General features: G+C 47.8%; 1 non-coding gene across 1 annotated transcript; it reads right to left on the bottom strand.

Moving 5' to 3' along the window:
* Positions 1 to 1699: 1699 nt before the first annotated feature.
* TRNAD-GUC (transfer RNA aspartic acid (anticodon GUC)) lies at positions 1700 to 1771 on the bottom strand. Its single transcript has one exon. It is a non-coding gene; the product is annotated as a tRNA-Asp (tRNA).
* Between the last annotated feature and the right edge of the window lie 17390 nt (positions 1772 to 19161).

Here is a 19161-nt window from a genome sequence, read left to right as displayed (position 1 = left end):
GCAGAAAGGGGAGACGAGACACAGGCGCTGACTAACAACTGAGTTGCTAGTCAGCGCCTGTGTCTCGTCTTTCCTTCCTGCGTCCTTCGTGAAGTCTGCGCTGTTTTCTTTGTAAATAAATAAATAAAAATAAATCAAGCAAGCGTTGCCGTGAACAGATCTGCTTCTCCGGCCCGTGCTCGAGAGCACTAGGCTAGCTATCGCCGCAGCCGAGCACGTCATCTGTTAAATTGTAACACACTTTTGTTGATGATGATGATGATGATGTCCTCAGGCTTAATGGCACATACCCACGGCTGGGGATTGGCCAGGGTGCATATATATGCACCCTGGCCAAAAGTGCATATATATGCACTTTTGTTGATATATGCATTGCATATCGTCGTCTTTATCAACTTCCATATGAGGCGCGAAGGCACAGACAGTAGACAGAGAATTCTTTCTCTTCATCGTTGTCTAGCGTTCATGCAGTTCTGATTTCGCACGTTTATAGAATTCAGGCGTACATTCTCTATCATTTTTCGCAGTATCCTGGGGCGAGATGTTTCTTATGCGTGGGGCGCTGTGCGTACCAGAGTGCGGGATCCACAAACGACGACGTTGGTTGAGTTTGAAACTACACCATGATTGGAAGTTGCATACTGAGCATTTTTCCACCAATACATGCTTTTCAGAATTTTAACCCGAGAAAAGGTTCTGAAGTTATTTAGCGGTTCTTTTCAGAGGGAAATGTTTCATAACGCTGCGGCGTTGTGAACCTATAGACAACTCCAAGTCTGAGGAACGTTTCTACATGCGCATACTTCAGAAAAAAAAAAACAGCTGAAGGAGGAGATTAAAGACAGCTTTATTACAAAAAACCGTCGTTAGTCCATGAAGCAGTCGTCGCGTAAATTAATAAACAAAAACCTTGTTACTTTACTTCATTTGAGCACAAAAAAAATTAACATATTTTTGATGTTACACAAAAGGCACGAGTCTTGATAACAGTTATGATGCCTTGTTTTCACTAACTTTATCGCAATTTGTCTTTTGCTTTGCGGTTGATGGTAGGAGCACATAGCACATAATGTGCCCTTCTTCCGGCGCTAGAGATCAGTTTCCCGTCGTGTATAAAACAAAAAAACAAAATCCTTGCGAATTAAGGGGTGCCATAGGAAAAACAAAGGGGTGTGCACACACCCCAGTTTAGGAGCGATCGTCCTGTTGGGACCGTGCAACGGATTTCTCTTCCCCGTAGACTGCAAGCGAGAAACGACGCTCAGGATCAGGAAGAAACTTTACGTGCCTTGCAATGTGTGCCGCTCTCTTTAATAGGTTACGCGCACGCATCTGCTATCAGATTGTAAAGGCTAGCTTTTCTGAATGCGGAGAAGCGACGCGCTGGCGCGGCATCGCTTCTCACTCCGAGTTGAGGGAACCGAAGGCCGTCACGTCTGCAGGCGAGCATCACTACGAGCATGAAATAGACGCGCCAAGACCTACTCGGCAGCAGACTGCTGGGATACCAGGTGTCGGTGCCCGCGCGTCCTGCAGAGACTTGTGTTCCCGATCGTACGCGGAGAGCATGTTCGCGGCGATTGGATTCAGCCACTTTGTCAGGTTGATTTGAAGCGATAGCCTCACTAGGCCATGTAACGCCGAGGTCACTGTGCTTTCAGTTTTGACCTTGAAGCAAAAGGTGAAAAAAAAAACGACACTCCCCGTCGGGGAATCGAACCCCGGTCTCCCGCGTGACAGGCGGGGATACTGACCACTATACTAACGAGGAGAACGGTTACTGCGTCGATTAAAATTCAAAAGATTCATGACGGCGTATTGTGTGCTTAGTTTCTTGATCACTTTTACGTATTTTGGAGCGATAGCTTCACTAGGCCATGTAAATCCAACTTGCGTGCTTTCAGTTTTGACCTTGAAGCGAGCCAGAGGTCAGACCATGAAGAGCTTATGGTGTTACTATGGTGTGCTACCCCATGGTACCGAAGGTCAAGGTCAAAAGAGAGTGGTCGTGTGATATCTGACGTCATCGCATGTGTGACATGACGTGATCCACGCGACTGATGACGTCATATCTTGGGAATATGAGGAGCGCGTAGCGCCCCCAGGCCACATGCAGCGCGATGAAAGACGACGAACACCCCGCCGTAGCAGCTCGTCGAGCTGCGAAATTACGACAGTAGGAAGTATGCTGAATAAAGAGATCAACCAAGCTTTAAAAGAGGAGCTATCGCTTCTTACTGGGCTTAACCGGAGCTAAACCACCAGCAATTTTATCTGCGCATAGTGTATTGCCCTCTTTTGATGAGTATTGAATATTATTGGTGGTCTGTATAAAATCTACTATGAAGCCTGTTTCGGTCTGTCGCGCCTTGACGTGAAACTATGTATAGGTTACAAAGAACAGTGTTATAATTTTACAGTAGGCATCGGGCAGTGCACCCCGTTTCTGCGTGTCATGTCAGGTAGTCAACTGCTACCACAGTCCACCGTTTTTCAGACGATGATATCGTGAAGGGACAAAGTGATCTATTCCCTCCTGCTGAAAAGTGCATTTCACGGCTCTATGGGTCGGGGAAAACGTGCAGGTTTCAAGGGTGGGGTATTGAGATTTTGATAGACTCGTGATGTTGTAACATACACTGATCAACTGTGTTCGGCAAATGTGGCTATTAGTACAGCGACAAGCAAAAAGAGTAGCACAAGTGACCGACTGCGGGAGTGGCGGAAAAAGAAAAAAAAATATAATTCTCTGCAGGCCATAGAGTTTCTTACTATTACCTAGAGGGAAAGCTGGCGGCGCTGCCCTTCAGCCACCATGGACGCTCAAAGCATCATGGGGCGGTGAGCTACTTGTTGCGGAACAGTCGTAGTTTTTCGGGAACACGGAGTGGCACTACTGAGATGTTTCATTCCTAAAACGCTGTTCGTGTGTGCGCAGACGACTTTCGCGCGAACGCAGTGTGCAAAAACCATAGTAGTAAAAACGCATAGACACACGACGCCAATAAAAGGTTTCACTTTTCCGAAATGCCATTAAAAAACTTCTTGAAGTACCTAAGCAAGAAAATTTTTTTTAAAAACATATTTACTTTTAAAAATGCGCCTGTTAATTACGAAATATTAGTTTTTATAGTGTTCATTACTTGGCCAATAGGAGAGCGAGTCGTCTCTTATTTTGGGTAAACTTTGCACTTAAATGCTTTTCTGCTCGTTTGTTGCAATCATTAGACAAGATATTGAATGTTAGGACATTCTTGATTATCAAATAGCGCTTATTTTTGCATTATTTTTTGGCCAAAAGTTGCAGTTCCGCAACAAGTAGCTCACCGCCCCATGATGCTTTGTGCGCCCATGGTGGCTGAAGTGGTCTCGATGGGTCGCCATGCAAACTCCCATAGACGGGCCGCCAGCTTTCCCTCTAGGTAATAGTAAGAAACTCTATGCTGCAGGCAATACCTGTCTCCTGAACCCCTACGCCTGAGGAGCGGAAACGACCTAGCCCTCTCGTTATTGACGTATTCGTGAACCGCTGCACCGCGTGTTGCCGCCTCTCGATTTATCACATGTAATAATATTTTTCCTATTGAAAACAAAAACGGCATAACATTTATACAAAACTGGGTAACCCGAATTATTGAAAAAGAAGGCTTATTTGAAACAGTGTGGTCCTGTGTTTTGTAGGATGTATTACTGACGACCCAGTTTGCAGGGGAGAAAACGACTTGAAAAAAAAAAAAGAAACCTTACGAGCGACAAAGTAACCAGGATACATTTTAAGAAAATAAAAATAAAACGAGTAAATATAGAGAGTAGATCATGGAGTTAACGCCAAAAGCAACTCAGGCTATGAGGGATGCCATAGTGGAGGGCTCCCGGAAATTTCGAACAGCTGGGGTTCCTTAATGCGCACTGACATTGCACAGTACACGGGCCTCTAGAATTTCGCCTCCATCGAAGTGCGACCGCCACGGCCGGGATCGAACCCGCGTCGTTCAGGTCAGCAGTCGAGTGCCATAACCACTAAACCACCACGGAGGCAGTAAATAAAAAGAAAAAATAAGAAAAAAATCAGTTCAGCATAAGGACTCGAACGTTTTGAGTCTCAGGTGAACACGTTACCCATTAATGCTGCATTCCGATCGGCGATCAGGAGCAAGTTTTCTGGCTCCGAAAAACCGAAGAGTGCTTTTGAATGTGCGATTTAGATTCAGATCCTGAGTTCTGATTGGATCGCTATGGATATCTCGCTGCTTCGCGAATTCGGACAGCCGCTTTGGATGGTCGAATGAATATGTCTTTATTTTATTTCATCTCATTCATTTATTCCAATTATTTATTCTTGATTTCCCATGCATAGAAACCTAAAAGGTCAGGGACAAAAGGTAAACCTTGAACTCTGTTCGAGAACAGTACCATTTTTTTGTCACAAGAACAAATAGCATGCACTTAGAACTCAGAGAATTCCAATGCAGCAAATAAAATATAGCACTAACAGAACATTATAACAAAGGACACATAATACATTAATTACAACAATACATTTATCCCAAAAAAGGGATCAAAGGCGTTATAAAACATAGACCACACTGTTAAACAGTTATACATCAAGACATGTCAAACAGAGGGACATTGCTCTACTAAGCACATAATTAAATCTGCCTTAAACATTCTTATAGAGGAAGTTTGCATTGCACTGGAGTTGGGTGAATTATTTGTGTTTTCTAGTGTCACTGCCCTTTTTCGCAGTTTGCGTACTTTTATCAAGTGTATAAATTACATTCGTAGCTAGCCGATTGCCCTGTAAGTGTGCTGCAGCTTCTTGCGGGCTATCAGGAGGTGTCCTGAATCGTGATGAAAGCACCGGCGTTAATAGAAACATCTCAGAATGCCATAATTTTCTCAATTCTAGCTGCTTGTCATCCTCTCAGAACGCACATACGAAGGAAGCCCACAGTCACCGAAACCAACGCACGTAATTCTTGCTACACATAGAGCTGCCTGGCACACAAATTCCTGTCATAATGCACCGTTTAGCTTCGCACCAGGCCAATGGAGCAGCGACGCCAATAATTCATTTTCTACTCAGTTTTTATCGGTGTAAACACACCGGAAAGCGTTGAACCAACGACACCTCGATTGAGTAATATTAAGAACTACGAACAGCGAGGGAAACATGGAAAAAAATTGTGCAGAACAGGCGATTGTTCTCGTTTTTTCTTCTTCCATACTGCATGATTCGTCCCTTGCTAGTATTTTTTTTTTTTTTCATGTTTAACAATTTCTGCACGGCTGTTTCCACTAGGCCAATCCAGAATGATGGTGCATTCGCCGTAGATATACTTCGTGCTCTACCTGGCTTGCTCTGAAGCTAGACGTTTATATTTCGGTGGTCACCGCTGTGCTTCGGTTATCTTCGAACCCAATTTTCACGTTGCCGACGTGAACGTACGTTCTTGCTTTCAGTTATGCGTTGCAAGTTATCGGATCGCCTCCAAGCTTGAAACCGTAAGAAAATGCTAGCACTGTGTGCAGTAAGTCCCACTCATGTATCTCCTGGTATGAGCGCTACACCGGACACTGTTAAACCAGTTTAAGCTCCAAACGACTACGTTTTTGCACGTATGAGCTGTAAACCATACTCTGTCAAACCTTTTAAACACTCCGAAGAGGCCCCGGCTCTCCGGTATGAGCGCTAAACCGGACCCGAACAAACCCGTTTCGTCCTGCTTGCCGCAAACCGTACCGGTATGAAATATGATTTTTCTTGCAGACTGCGGTTCCATTGCGTACATTATTTTTCGGTAGGGTTTTACTGGCCTGTACTGCAGGCGAATTATTTCCTTCGTTCAGCTCACACCCGCAGCGTGCACTGCTGAGGACTCAACATGGCATGCATGAAAATCTTCGTCTCAGTATACGAGCGCTGGCTCTCGTGTTCAGAGTTTTTCGTGGGCAGGAATGCTCTCTTCAGTTGAAAAGATGACGGCAGGAGTCGAGAAAAATTTTCCTTTTCTTGGAGCTATGACGTCCCAAATGGTCCTGTATCAATAGACTACCGCCGCGCTACTCTCGCTGATACAGTACCCGAAAAGACAACATTAAAGGCCCCCTGCCCACCCGCGGCCAGCAGACACTCTCTACCTCACTTTGAGCGAGCCTCCTCTCCTTCCATTCCCTCCTCGAAATTTTTCTCTCCCGCTCCTCGTCGAGTAGGCTCGGCAAGGCAAAATCACCCCTTCCTTCTCCGGTGTAAGCCGGAGGCGTGGTGTCTGTGGAGTGCGTCACAGGGCGACGTCATGGCCCCGCCTTCAATAGAATTCTTTTCTTGGTTTTTGCATTTTCTCCGCACACTGAACGATCGAGAGGCGCGATCGGCTCGACCACCTAGACTTGTTAGCGAGCGCATCCTTTCATACATCTGTTTGTCATTCCCAGTTAACGAGCCACCTTTTCATTTTCTTTTAGGCCTCCCCACCGTTTCACGAGCGGAGGGGCGGAAGTCGGTTGTGTTCGAAACACACGGCGAAGCGCGGACCCGGCAACCGCCCGTTTGCTTTTCTCCATGCGTGTTTGTGTTCTGTGTGTTTGTGTCTTTTCTCCGCTCCAAAGCATATGTCATTCATTGGAGTCAAGGCGTACGCAAGATGCACGAAAGATAAGCGGTATGTGTGCGGAGCGGTAAAGTGGGCGAGCGAGGGAAAGGCTCTGCTGCACTACTAATTAAAACCTTGTTTTGGGGGGCTCGCATAGAAGAAAAGAAACTGAGAAGGGAGCGCGCACGCAGAGCGTCTCGTGACGGGATCACGGCGGGGGGGGGGGGGGGGGGGGGGGCGAGCCAACTCCCTCAGTTTTACTGTTTTTTTACTTTTTATGGCTAGGGTTCAAGGCTGTCGCCGCACGCTCCCTCCGCAGTTTTTTTTTTTGTTCCTTCATGCGGGTTTGTAGGCATGAGCCAGAACAGAAGGCGCTGCGGAAAGCGTTGTGCAGACGACGCGACGCCAAGGCTACGCCCAACCTTCTCCCGTCAGTCAGAACGATGCACCAATGGAGTGCCTTTAGCGAAAGTAGCCCCCCTTGACGTCAGCGGGGTGCAGAGTAGTGGGCTGGGCCCGTTTTTGAAGGAAGGAAAGAACGAACGGGCTTTGATTTGAATTTTCGCAGCTTTTCGGGGCGCGCATGGCTCTAGTATTTTGCAGAGGTTATCTTCGATGCCTCATCTATGCAGTGGGCTTGTTTTTCAAAAATGTCCGGACCCTGGTCAGTGGCCCTTTAAAGCATCGCATGGATTCCACCTCACTCGGGCGGATCCCGTAGCAGGCGACGGCTCGTGCGTTGATGAACCGGGGTTAGTTCACCTGGCTGCAAACGGTAAGGTTCAGTCGCGAGCGCTTCTGGGTCTTGCATACATACCCAGAACCCCTCTACCAGAATTGCAACACGAAATTGAAGAACATGGCGAAAAAACCATTTCTCGACGACCATGCTTTATCACTGATAGGTTTGACCAGCGTAGCAGTTGTACGTATTGCGTCATCCTGGCGTCCGTTGCACCCCAAGAACTTCTTTTCAAGTATTCTGACCTCCTCTTTCATCAATGCGGCTACCTTGGTCGCACGTTGTGCAGCCAGTCAGATGCGCCGTGCAGTCATGTGATCTAAGAGCGGGGAGTGCGTTCGTACTGCGCCCCACGAACCTCTTTTTGCCTGTTATAACCTCGTTCTCCTTCTTCGGGGTGCTTTCACTCTCCACTCTTCCTCCTTTCAACTTTCCTCTTCATCCTCCTACAGGTAACGCCGACAGCAACGTCGCCAAACCGAGGGTACCATACCGAGGGAGGTAAGCATATCAATTTGTTTTGCTCTAGCGTTTAAAGTGATCACGTAACCGCTTATTAAAGACACGGCTATCTTCAGACTTCTCACAGCATCAGAGGAGTGCGGAGAAACTAGATGATGACGTCATTGTTTGCGACGCATCAGACTTCCGCTGCCCGTTCTGTTTTTTCCAATGCTGCCCAACAACGTATCGCGGCCTTTAACTTCGGTGGCACTGGTTTTCTTCCTCCGAACAAACCTTTCTGTGTCGGCGAAAAAAAAAAAGCTTTATTCGGCGATTACTTCATCCTTCTAAACGTTAGCACACAAAAGACTTCGCATGCTTTACCTGCAGCTTTCACACGTTCGACCCCTTTAATATCGTAGAATTCTAAAGCCTCTTAGTTGCCAGTTAAAGGGGCCTGTACTGGAGAGGAAAAGTCGCCCGTCGAGCGGTGCCTCGACAGAACGCACGGGCTTCTGTGGGAGAGGAAAGGCGCAGTCGTGTAAAAAAAAAAAAAGATTGGTTATCGGAAATTGAAAGGCGCATTAACTGCACCGCATAGCGGTGGACACCTCAAGCGCTCCGTAAGGCAAGGGAGGAAGATGGGAATGAGAGAAGAGGCGCCGTAGTGGAGGGCTGCGGAATAATTTCGATCACCTGGGGATCTTTAACGTGCACTGACATTGCACAGCAAATGGGCGCCTTTTGAGCTTCACCTCCATCTAAACGCGGCCGCCGCGCCCGCGGAGTCGTGTAGTCGAGCTGTGTCGCGCACAGCGTTACGAGGAGGAGAGAAAGAAGGTTATGAGGAGAGGAAAGACGCATGATTTCTGCAGTAGTCTCGTCCAGCAGTGCAATATGTGCTCCCACTGAGTGCTATGTCCGACACATACACACGCAGTATAAAAATACTTTGACAAATACGACGTCAAAGCAACCGTATCTGCTAACGGTGTACATATAACTTGTTGCTTCAGTTAAATTTAGCATTATCGTTGCAGCGCAAAAGACGAGAACGAGACCAGTACACAGACACGGCGCTATCTGTGTACTCGTCTCTCGTTCTCGTCTCTTGTGCTGCAACGGTAATGACACACCAACATGCTCAAGCTTCCATCTTATGTGCTTGGTATTGTGCATGTCTATTATACTGCCACGCTGAATATGGCCTGAAACATACTAATGCCTGGTTTGGGGTGCACTTCATAAAGCAACATGTGAGCTCGGCGCTGCTGAAATGTTGCGTCTCTTGTTTCCAATCGAATGAGAGTAGGTCTCACGTTGTGCACCATCAAATTCGGCGCTGTGTATCGAAGCGCGTTCAATTTCGGTAAAGCGCGAACCATTGTATACGGCCACCGGCGGTGAGCTGCAGTTCATATTGAGCGCGGCTGTACGATTCTGCGGAAGAAAACGTAAATACCGACACCTTCTCGGCATGCCACATATTAATGATTACATAAACAAGACTCGCGTAGTACGGTCAAAGCGACACAGAGAGTAAAGACTGCCGACCAGGATGTAGACTGCTGGCAGTTAAAACACGCGCGGCGCCACATTCTGACGCCTGATAAGATCGTGCAGCACGCGAGCAAAAGAGAAGCCAAACACAGGTCGAAGCAAGCGACGGTGGGGTGCAAGGTCCCCATAAACTACACCCTCACGTCTTCACGTTCCTGCTTCGCGACTCGGGCGACATGGAAATGCACTCGCCCCTCTGGGCGCTATGAAGACAGCAATCTGCGCCCCGCCGGCCAGCGGGGCAAGACGCGGGGCCTCTGCACCCCTGGACGTCCCGCGCCGCTGCGGGCTCCCGCGAGGGAACTGCGGTCCAGAGGTGGTGGCGCGGAGGAGGACATCCGCCGGAGGATAAGCGAAGTGATTTAGATTTCCAAAAACGCCGTCAGCCTAAATCAAAGAGGAGGGGGCGTTCCCCGCCGGCACAGGTGTATCCAGCGGGCGCGCGCGCGAGCGAGCCGCCTAGCCGACGGCAGCTTTGAACCTGCCGGTCGCGGCAGCCCTCTCGACCCCGCGCCTTGACGCCTCGCTGCGCCTCCTTTCCGCCGGCTCCCGAGGCCGCTTCTGGGGGCCCTTTGTTGGGCCGGCCGGAGCTAGCAGCGCGGGACTAGGCAGCTGAGCGCCTGTGTGCGCCCGCTTCGGAGTGAACAGTGGCGCTCATTTTCGCGGGCCGCCAGAGCTGAACCTGCCTGCAAGCGAAACGCGACGCAACGTCCATCTGCGCCGCTGGCATTTCAGAACGAATTGGTCTCTTCCACAACGCAGTCCGCACTCGAGAATGTGGACACGGTGAGAGGGGTGGGGGGAGGGGGGGGGGGGGGGGGGGTATTACTACCGCTTCTTCAACCACGAGTAGGGCAAACAGTCTGGGTACTTTTGCGGCCGTTTCTTTTGCGAACGGGAGCTTTTTGCGTCTCTGAGTCAGAATAGAGTAGCAGGGGCCAGTAGACTCGTTCGCTTGATGGGCGCAGCACAGCACGTTTTTTCTGCTGTCTTTCCGCGCGACGCGCCACTCTGCACCGCAAGAGGAGGCGCATGCACTCCCGACGCGAGAGCTGAGCAGCGGCGCCCCGCCGCCGGACAACGGGAGCGACGAAGAATGCCCATCGACGAGGGGGGAAGCAGCATCGGCGAGCGGCATCGCGCTCGCCGAGCGGAAAGTCGCGTTTCCCCAAATACACGGACAGCAGCAGCACGCTTCACAGTGCGCGGGACCCGTTGCTAACTTGGGTGCACGCATTCGGAGAGGTGAGGAAATTTTCTCTCGTCTGGGAATCAAAATTTACGATCGCCTAAAAGCGGGAGCTGCAGCCCGGCTCTCGCGGCGTGGCGCACCCAGAAATCACCAGCAGGCCCTGCCGGTGACAGTCGGAGGAGGACGGTGCGTCCGGGCAGGGTCAGCCCCCGCATGCGCTGCTCGCGAAGAAGGGAGCCGAACAAAATAGTCTCGCGAGCAGCAGGCGCCGGGGAAAGTGCTGCCCGCCCAGCTGGCTCTTTTGGCACGGGACACGCGCGCACCTTGTCCGCCCGCGTGCGCGCTACCGCCAGGTGCGCACGCGACGGGAAGCTACCCGCGGCGTGTGTATATGCTGCCGCAGCGGGGAGGAGGAGACGCCGCAGGACATTTCCTCGGTCCCGAAGACGCTGCGTGGAGCAGTGTACGCACGCCGCAAGCAGGTCTCTCTCGGCAGAAAAGTGCTATCGCTAGAGCATCTGATATCCAAGGAACTGCGTGCGTCACAGCGTGCGGCACCTTCCGTGCTGCTGACAATGCGGCGTGATGCCCCGTGCGTGTGAATGACCAGCTATTTCAGCCCACACATGGCTAGTGATTATCTCGACAGACAATTTACACACGCATACCAAGTACTCGCACATACGCAAAGCATGTATCTGTTATCTATTGATTTCTATGAATTCGAGTCAGGCCGACACGATCGGCTCTTGGATTTCTTGATTATTCCTTGTTTATATCACTTCCCCGCAAAAGGTTTGGTTTATTGGTTTATTGGGGTTTAACGTCCCGAAGCAACTCGGACTATGAGAGACGCCGTAGTGAAGGTCTCCGGAAATTTCGACCACCTGGGGTTCTTTAACGTGCACTGACATACGTTCTTGATAAGCAAAACTGGCCCAACTGCAGCTGATCTTGCTATTTTGAGGTCAGCGTTTGCCAACAAGCAATTGCCGACCATGATGCGGGGGCAGGACCGCAGGCTATATGCCTATTCCTAAGCGCTTGTTGACCTTCCTTGAAAGCGAAAGTTCATCCCACATATGCGTCGGCTGAGTGCTTTTCCCGGTGTACCCCTTTCGCAAATGCTAAGCCGGCTTCACCTCAATACTACATTCCTGGAATTAGCAGAATATACAGTGCGTTTCAGCTAACTTGTGCAGGGCTTAAAAAAACACTACGCGCTCTATGAAGGTACACCTATTGCATAGCTGCAGGCAGCCACGTTGGACTACAAGATACTGAAGACTTTCAGCCTAACGCGTACCGCTGCCATTACTTCTTACCGCGTACTGCGCGCCGCTTGTGCGCACGCTCTGATTGCCCTTACACGGCAGGCGTGCGCGCATGGATGAATAGATGTTAGGAGCGTCCCCTTTGAAATGAGGTGGTGGCAGCTTCCACCATGCGCAATATTTCTTTTTCTGTACATTTATCTAACAAACCTGCCCAATTTAACGGCATTATTTACAAAATCCTCATTTTCCTTTACATATTAATTTTATTGACTTATGCGTTTGACCAGTTTTTAATCCAGAACTTGTATCCTTAAGTCACCACCCTGCTTTTGAGCCACCGATCTTCAATCGCTTTTTGATAACGTCTACCGCAGATTGATTCTCTTAACCGTAGGGCCTAAGGGAGAGATGCCTAATCGACATATGGATGTCGATACAAAAAGATGGCACCTGGCGTTCTCTGGTGTCCTCAAGGCGATCTGCGCATGCGCATTGACGGCGCGGGCTACGCGGTAAGCGGCAGCGGTACGCGCCATGCTAAGTCATGCTAACCCCAAAACTACAGCAGCGCGGCCGCGCCTGTGCTGCAGCATCATAGTACTGGCAATACGAGGAGCCGGTGCTCATCGGGAAATCGTCGCTGTGACCGGTGGCCTGCTTCACGGCGGCTTTGTCCATGTTCCTTCAATCGGGAGGGCGCTTGAGGGTGCTAACATTGCGAAGCGGGGGCACATCACTTGACAATTAGAAAATCTCGCGGGCTTTATGGTAAGCTCAGAAAATGGAACCACGCTGAAGTTACATTGAAGAAAACAGCTGAAATCGGCATTTCTCAACATGCTCCACAATATTTACAATGAACATTTTGCTGCAGAGTTAATGGTTAAAAAAAAATGAGGTAATTTATCCATGCGGATTATCAAATACGACTGCCTGTACGACTGCAAATACGAATACGACTGCCTGTAATAATGGACTCGTCTAATCTTCATTGAGCGCGCTGTCGTTTTTTAAGGTTTGGGACAAGTTAGCTGAAACACCCTGTAAAGCTGTAGTTCTTGAGTTTTATGAAGCGGAATATATCTCAACCTAGTCTCTGTTACAACACCACGTGCTCCTGCGAAGCAGTAAAATGTAAGCTCAGTACTTGATCCCCGTTTTAATGGTGGCCAGTGACGATACTGTTTGGGCAACGTGCGACTTCGGAAAGCCGACTCAAAAGCCAGTTAAAGGGGTGTATATAGGATGTGACGTATAGGTGGGCGGACTTTTCGTACTCTGAAATCTTGCACACGATCACAGAGGGCAAAGGGTAACGCAACACTATAGGCCAAGGAAGACAGATCCGAGACAGAGAACCAGGGAACGCGCGAGGAATGTCACCAGCCTGGAAGCGTCTTGGCGAGGACTCGGCTGGATAGCGTCACGCGCGCCGTTTTGGTTGCGGCTTGTTGATGGAACGCCAAAAGTTGCAACAAACTGTGCAGTAAGTTAACTATAGTACGCTTAGTTGCCGTCGCCGTTTCGGCAGAGAGTAGACGTCAGCACTCAAATTGTATTTTTCTTTTTTCTTATGTCGGCTGACTTGATTATAATTGATAGGCATTTGTAACGCACGAAAACTTTGCGATCGCTCCGCAACTGACTCCTTGTTGTAATGCATATTTTGCAGCTTTAAAGGAAACACATTAAATGAAATAGAAGGGTAAATATTGCGACGGGGTGCCCGAGGCTATGCCTGCAGTGTTTCAGAGCGGCGTGCATGGCGTCTGCAGCAACACGCAACGAAGGTCCGCAATAGTCAAACTGCGAGTAGCGCTCCTATGCTTTTGCACATAATGAGCTCCGTTTAATGAGGAAATAGGTCCTGTCACAAGAGTGCTGTATCCTTTACGACATGTTCACGTGGGCGTGACCCGAGGATACAGATGAAAGAAGAAAGGTAGGAAAAGAAACCCATCACTGAAGCTGTTCGAGACCAACCGTCAGCGAGAGTGTACCACCAAGAAAACAAAATAAAAAAGGAAAAAACGCCGCGGCTTTCCATCTGTCGTCTGTGCCGTCCCTTTCCTACAACGACAGCAAACCAGCAATATACCACGTTGCTTACTCCAAGGAGTTGGTGAACGGAGAAACATAGCTCGCAAGCCACGCAACAAAAGGTCGCCCACTGTTCGCGCACTGAAACGAAGCCAACCTCCCAAGAGAAAGGATTCGTACATCGAGTGTTGCTAATGCCAGCGTTCTCACCAGTCAGCTGGTTGTACAAGCCGCCCAGCATCGGCATTCCCGTTGACTCCCGAACGAGGCTAAACTCTGTTAGCCCGTGGCGGGCTCCCACGTGGCGCCGCCACGGGGAGAAAGGCTGCAAGTGCACGGCCCATAGCTCAGTCAGCGGCCGCGTGGGCGGCGGGGACGGAAGCACTGCAGCCAAGCGGGGCACCGGCGGCGCGCGAGGGGCCCATCCTTCCTGGCCTGCTGTCACCAATTTGTCACGCCACGGCTCGTTATTTTGGGGCCGTGCAGCACGGAGCACTGCGGATGAGTGACGCGCTCAATTGCAACGGCCGCTGCCGGCGACACCGCCGCATATGCGCCGCGCATGGCGAGCACACGCGCGCACGAGCGCGCGCGCGCGACCCCCTGTCGCTCCCCCCCCTCTCCCGACTTTTAGCCCTCGTGACGAGACAACTGCGGTCGGCAAAGGGCAGCCGACATCCCCTCCCACCCTCTGAATTCGGTACAGATGGCTGTAAGGCGAGCCCGAGGTTAATCCCTTTGTCGCCTTGAGACATGTATGTCGGAATAACAGGACCGACTGCGCGCACTGACGGCATGAGAGTGTGATTTAGTTGTGAAAACAAGCAGACCAGTTTTTGTAGGTACAGCTGTGGTGGGTGGTAGCCACAGAGGCACTGATCTTATGGCGTGTTCCAAATGGTGATACGGAGCAGTTCTCCGAATCTGCGAAGGACCAAGATTTCTAGGGAATCTATAGGGACCATACCGTCGCGGTACAATCAGAACTCGGAATCTGAATTCAAGTTGCCCAATAAAACAGCGTTTTTGGGTTCCGTCGATCAAGAAAACTTACTCCGGATCACCGATTGGAATACGCCACAAAGTTCTTGTCCGGCTTCTCCCTCCTTTGGTTTAGCTTTCGATCTGCAAATGTCGACCGCATCGGACGCAATGCTTTTGCCGAGCACAGTTCACGGGCTACGGTCACCCCTGCATCAGTTTATTTATTTTATTTATTTAGAACATACTGCAGGCCTACAGTAGGCCCAAGCAGGAGGGGCGAATACATAATATATGCAAAAAAGAACAGGTTTAGCAAAACTGAAAAATGTTAAATACAAGTTGTAACACAAAATACAGCAATAAATACAAGGCTCAGATGCAAAATACAAAAAGTAAACGTAGAAATAAATGGCTCTCAAATTAAATGCTGTGAAGAAAACATAGAGTCAAAAGAATCAGCTCTGGTTAAGAGATCTGGCGGACACCTGTTCCACTCCTCAATGGTGCGTGGAAAAAATGAGTATTTAAAGGCGTTAATCCTAGCACTGTAAGGGGTTAATGATTGTGTATGATGATTTCGTGTTTGGCGCGTAGTGTTAGGTTTGAGGAAGGGGTCTGCATTCATAGACAGTTTATGGTTTTTTAGTAAGAAAAGTAGTTTCAGTCTTTCAATTTTCCGCCGCAGCTGTAATGTTTCAATACCGTGAGTTCGCATGAGGGTCGTTGGTGAGTCAGTTACACGATACTTTGAAAAAATAAAACGGACGGCTTTGCGTTGAATCATTTCAAGGGCCTCGATGTTACGTTTAGTGTAGGGATCCCAGACGGTGCACGCATATTCTAGTGATGGTCTTATTATCGAAAAGTAGGTTAATTTTTTAAGTTCAGGTGGGGCAAGTTTTAGTTTATGTCTAAGAAAGCAGAGTTTACGAAATGCTGAGGAGCATACGTTTGATACATGTTTATTCCAGCTAAGGTTTTTTGTTATTGTAACTCCTAGATACTTGTACTCGCTCACTTCGGTCAGAAGGTGAGATGAAATATTGTAAGGAAATGAGAAGGAAGCCTTTTTGTTAGTTATCGTCATGTATACTGTTTTCTCTAAATTTAGCTTCATGTCCCATTTATTACACCATGTATGTATGTTCTGAAGATTGGAGTTTAGTAAAACTTGATCATCTTGGCAAGTAATTTGGTGAAATAAAACGCAGTCATCTGCAAATAATCTAATTTCAACAGGGGTAGTTATAACGTTAATAATGTCATTGATATATATTAAAAAGAGGAGAGGTCCGAGGACGCTTCCCTGTGGGACGCCTGAAGTGGCCGGCAGGTGGTTTGAATAGCAATCATCAATACAAACAAATTGTGTGCGGTGAGAAAGGTATGAGGAAATCCAACGAATTATGAAATTAGGGAGACCAATAAGTTCAAGTTTGTAAATTAGTTTGGCATGAGAAATAACATCAAAGGCTTTGCTGAAGTCTAAAAATATAACATCCATTTGACCAGCGCTATTTAGTACACTTGCAAAAGCATGAATGACAGAAGTTAGCTGAGTGACAGTGGAAAAGCCTTTTCGAAACCCGTGCTGATGGGAGGTAAGTACCTTGTTATCGTTTAGAAATGTAGTAATGTAGTTAGCTATGATATGCTCAGCAAGTTTGCAACATGTGGAAGTTATTGATATGGGACGATAATTAGCAATCAAGGCAGGATCACCCTTTTTCAGCACGGGCACAATCCGCGCTTTCCTCCAGTCGGAAGGAATGTTTCCTGTTTGAAATGATTTGCGGAAAATAACAACCAGGAACTCTGTGATGGCTTCTGCATAACGGCGCAAAAAAATATTTGGTATCCCGTCAGGTCCAGCGGACGCTTTAGGTTTGAGGTTAAGTAGCATGGAGAATACGCCAGATGAAGAAACAATGTCGGGGGTCGAGTTGGGATACATGGTACTGGGTTGAACAAATAAACTATGATGGGAAAACACACTCTGAAAATACTTATTGAATGCCTCAGAGATTTGCGATTTATCAGCAAGCTGCACACCTTGACATGAAATGCGCGTAATTGCTTTTTTCTTTTTCGATAAAAATTTCCAGAACTTATCTGGTGAGTCACGAAGAAAATTTGGCAGGCTATGCTGAAAGTAATTTTGTTTAGCCTGGCGCAAAGCGCTTGTGAAGTTAGCCTGATGTGTTTTAACTATATTTCGACAGGCACCCCCACGCTTCAGACGTTTGATTTTTCTTTTCAAATGTATTATTTCTCGCGTGATCCAAGGAGTTTTTTTACACGTTTTCTTTGTTCTATTAGGAATGTAGTTATCAATGCAGTACGTACAGATTTCTTTAAATTTATTCCAGAGTTCATCAACATTAGTTCCTCGAAACATGTCAAGGTGTAAGCTGAAGTAGTCTAACACACTTTCATCATTAGCTCTGGAGAAGTTTTTCACGGAAATAATTTTTGCAGGTTCACTGTCGACATATTGTTGAATGGGACAAGTAAAAACCACCATGCAGTGATCAGATAACCCAGTTTCAACTGAAACAGTAAAACGTTCTGTTTCTTGGCTGAGAAAGACGAGGTCGAGAATAGATGCAGCTTCACCGTGTATGCGCGTTGGGTGCTTAACTCCCTGTTGCAAATTATGAGTCAGCATAATATCACACATGTATGAGGCATTTATGTCATTGTTTGTACTAGGGAAGGGACTATTCCAGTCAATATTTGGGAGATTAAAATCACCGACAAGGTATATTTTATCACGGCGAAATTTAGACATGTGATCGGCCAGATCACATAAATATTGAGGTGGTGAATCAGGTGGTCTGTATACAGCAAAAAGCACAAACGATCTACCTCCGTACGACAGTTTTAAAGTCACACTTTCATGGTTAGCTATTTGCTGCAACGAGTGTGCCTCTGTGTTTTGATTCACCAGGACCGCTACTCCCCCTCCACGTGTTGCTCTATCACGGCGAAAAACTTGATAAGAGCGGGGGAAAACAGTTTCATCATCAATATCATCTCTCAGCCAAGTTTCAGTTATAACTACGGCGTGTGGATTGTGAATCAACAAGATAGCCTCCAAAGCCTCCGATTTATTTACAATACTACGTGCATTGATATTAAGTAAGCGAAATTCCTTAACACGAGGTTGAGAATGTCAGTCTCTGCTTTGATAACTGTTTTTATCAGCGAGTTGAACTCTGCTGTTATCGCTGTCATCCCAGGTGTAAAGCATTTTTTCGATTCGCAGCTTGTCATTTATCAAGGTAACTTTTTTTCCTTCATCCCTTTCTGTTTTCGCGCTGTCCCACAGTAATTTACGCTTCCTAAGTGTGTTTCGTGAATAATCGTTCTGTATTGAAACATTACTGCCTTTTAGTTTCGAGCAGTTTTTAAAGAGTTCTTGCTTTTCGTTATAGTCCTGGAAGAACACAATTACAGGGCGGTTTGTTGCCTTTTTGCCCAGCCTGTGTATTCTGCCCACAGAACTGCAAGATACATTAAGCTTTTCTGCAAAAACTTCAGTTAGAACCTTCTTTTTCAAGTCAGCCTCAGATTCCCCGGGTTCCTCTTTTACTCCAAAAACAATAAGGTTTGAGCGGCGGCTCCTGTCTTCTAAATCAGTTCGCACTGTTAAGATGAAGTACGTATTCAGCGACGTAAAGTGGGGCCGGCGTTAATAGCTGGTGATGGCAAAGGCAAAAACATTCACCCATTGATGTGGCAACAAGAAAGTACAGTTGCTCGTAACGCGTCAAACTTAATGGCAATTTTATTTTATTAATGTGCTATGAACGGCCCAGATGATAACAACAGCCTCAAGTCAAGAAAAAGAAGAAGAAGAAGCGAAAAACAAAAAACGTAACGCACAGTAAGAAAACCATAGAAAGCAAATCGCACTGAGTTCCTTCACCTTGATTGCCAGGAATGAAGGCAAGAAGCAATATTCATTCGTGTTTGTGAAAGTGCTCCTTCATGACTCGAGGCATTTCTTTCGTTGTTGCGTGTTTGCTCCCTTTCCGTGGATAGTTTCAATACAATTCATTTACACCCGTGATTTGTTTTTACCTCAGGGTTTCGTCTGCGTACATCCTTGTCAAGGTGTGAACAAGCGGGTGAAGAAAATTCACAGTAGTCGGCACAGAAAAGGGCAAATCGATTAAACAACGCAAACAAGTTTTCTTGCCGCGCTTTGGTCTAACCCTAAACTTGGAATCCCAGACACGTAGAGAAGCAACAATGCTGTCATCTCTGACAAAAAGTATCGCCAACGTGGACAAAAATTCGCTTCCAAGCTCGCGCGCATTTGCT

This window comes from Amblyomma mixtum, chromosome 3 (genome assembly GCF_055824585.1).
Source record: "Amblyomma mixtum isolate Tamu chromosome 3, ASM5582458v1, whole genome shotgun sequence".
Taxonomy (NCBI): Eukaryota; Metazoa; Arthropoda; class Arachnida; order Ixodida; family Ixodidae; genus Amblyomma; species Amblyomma mixtum.
This window is presented reverse-complemented; position numbering and strand designations above follow the sequence as displayed.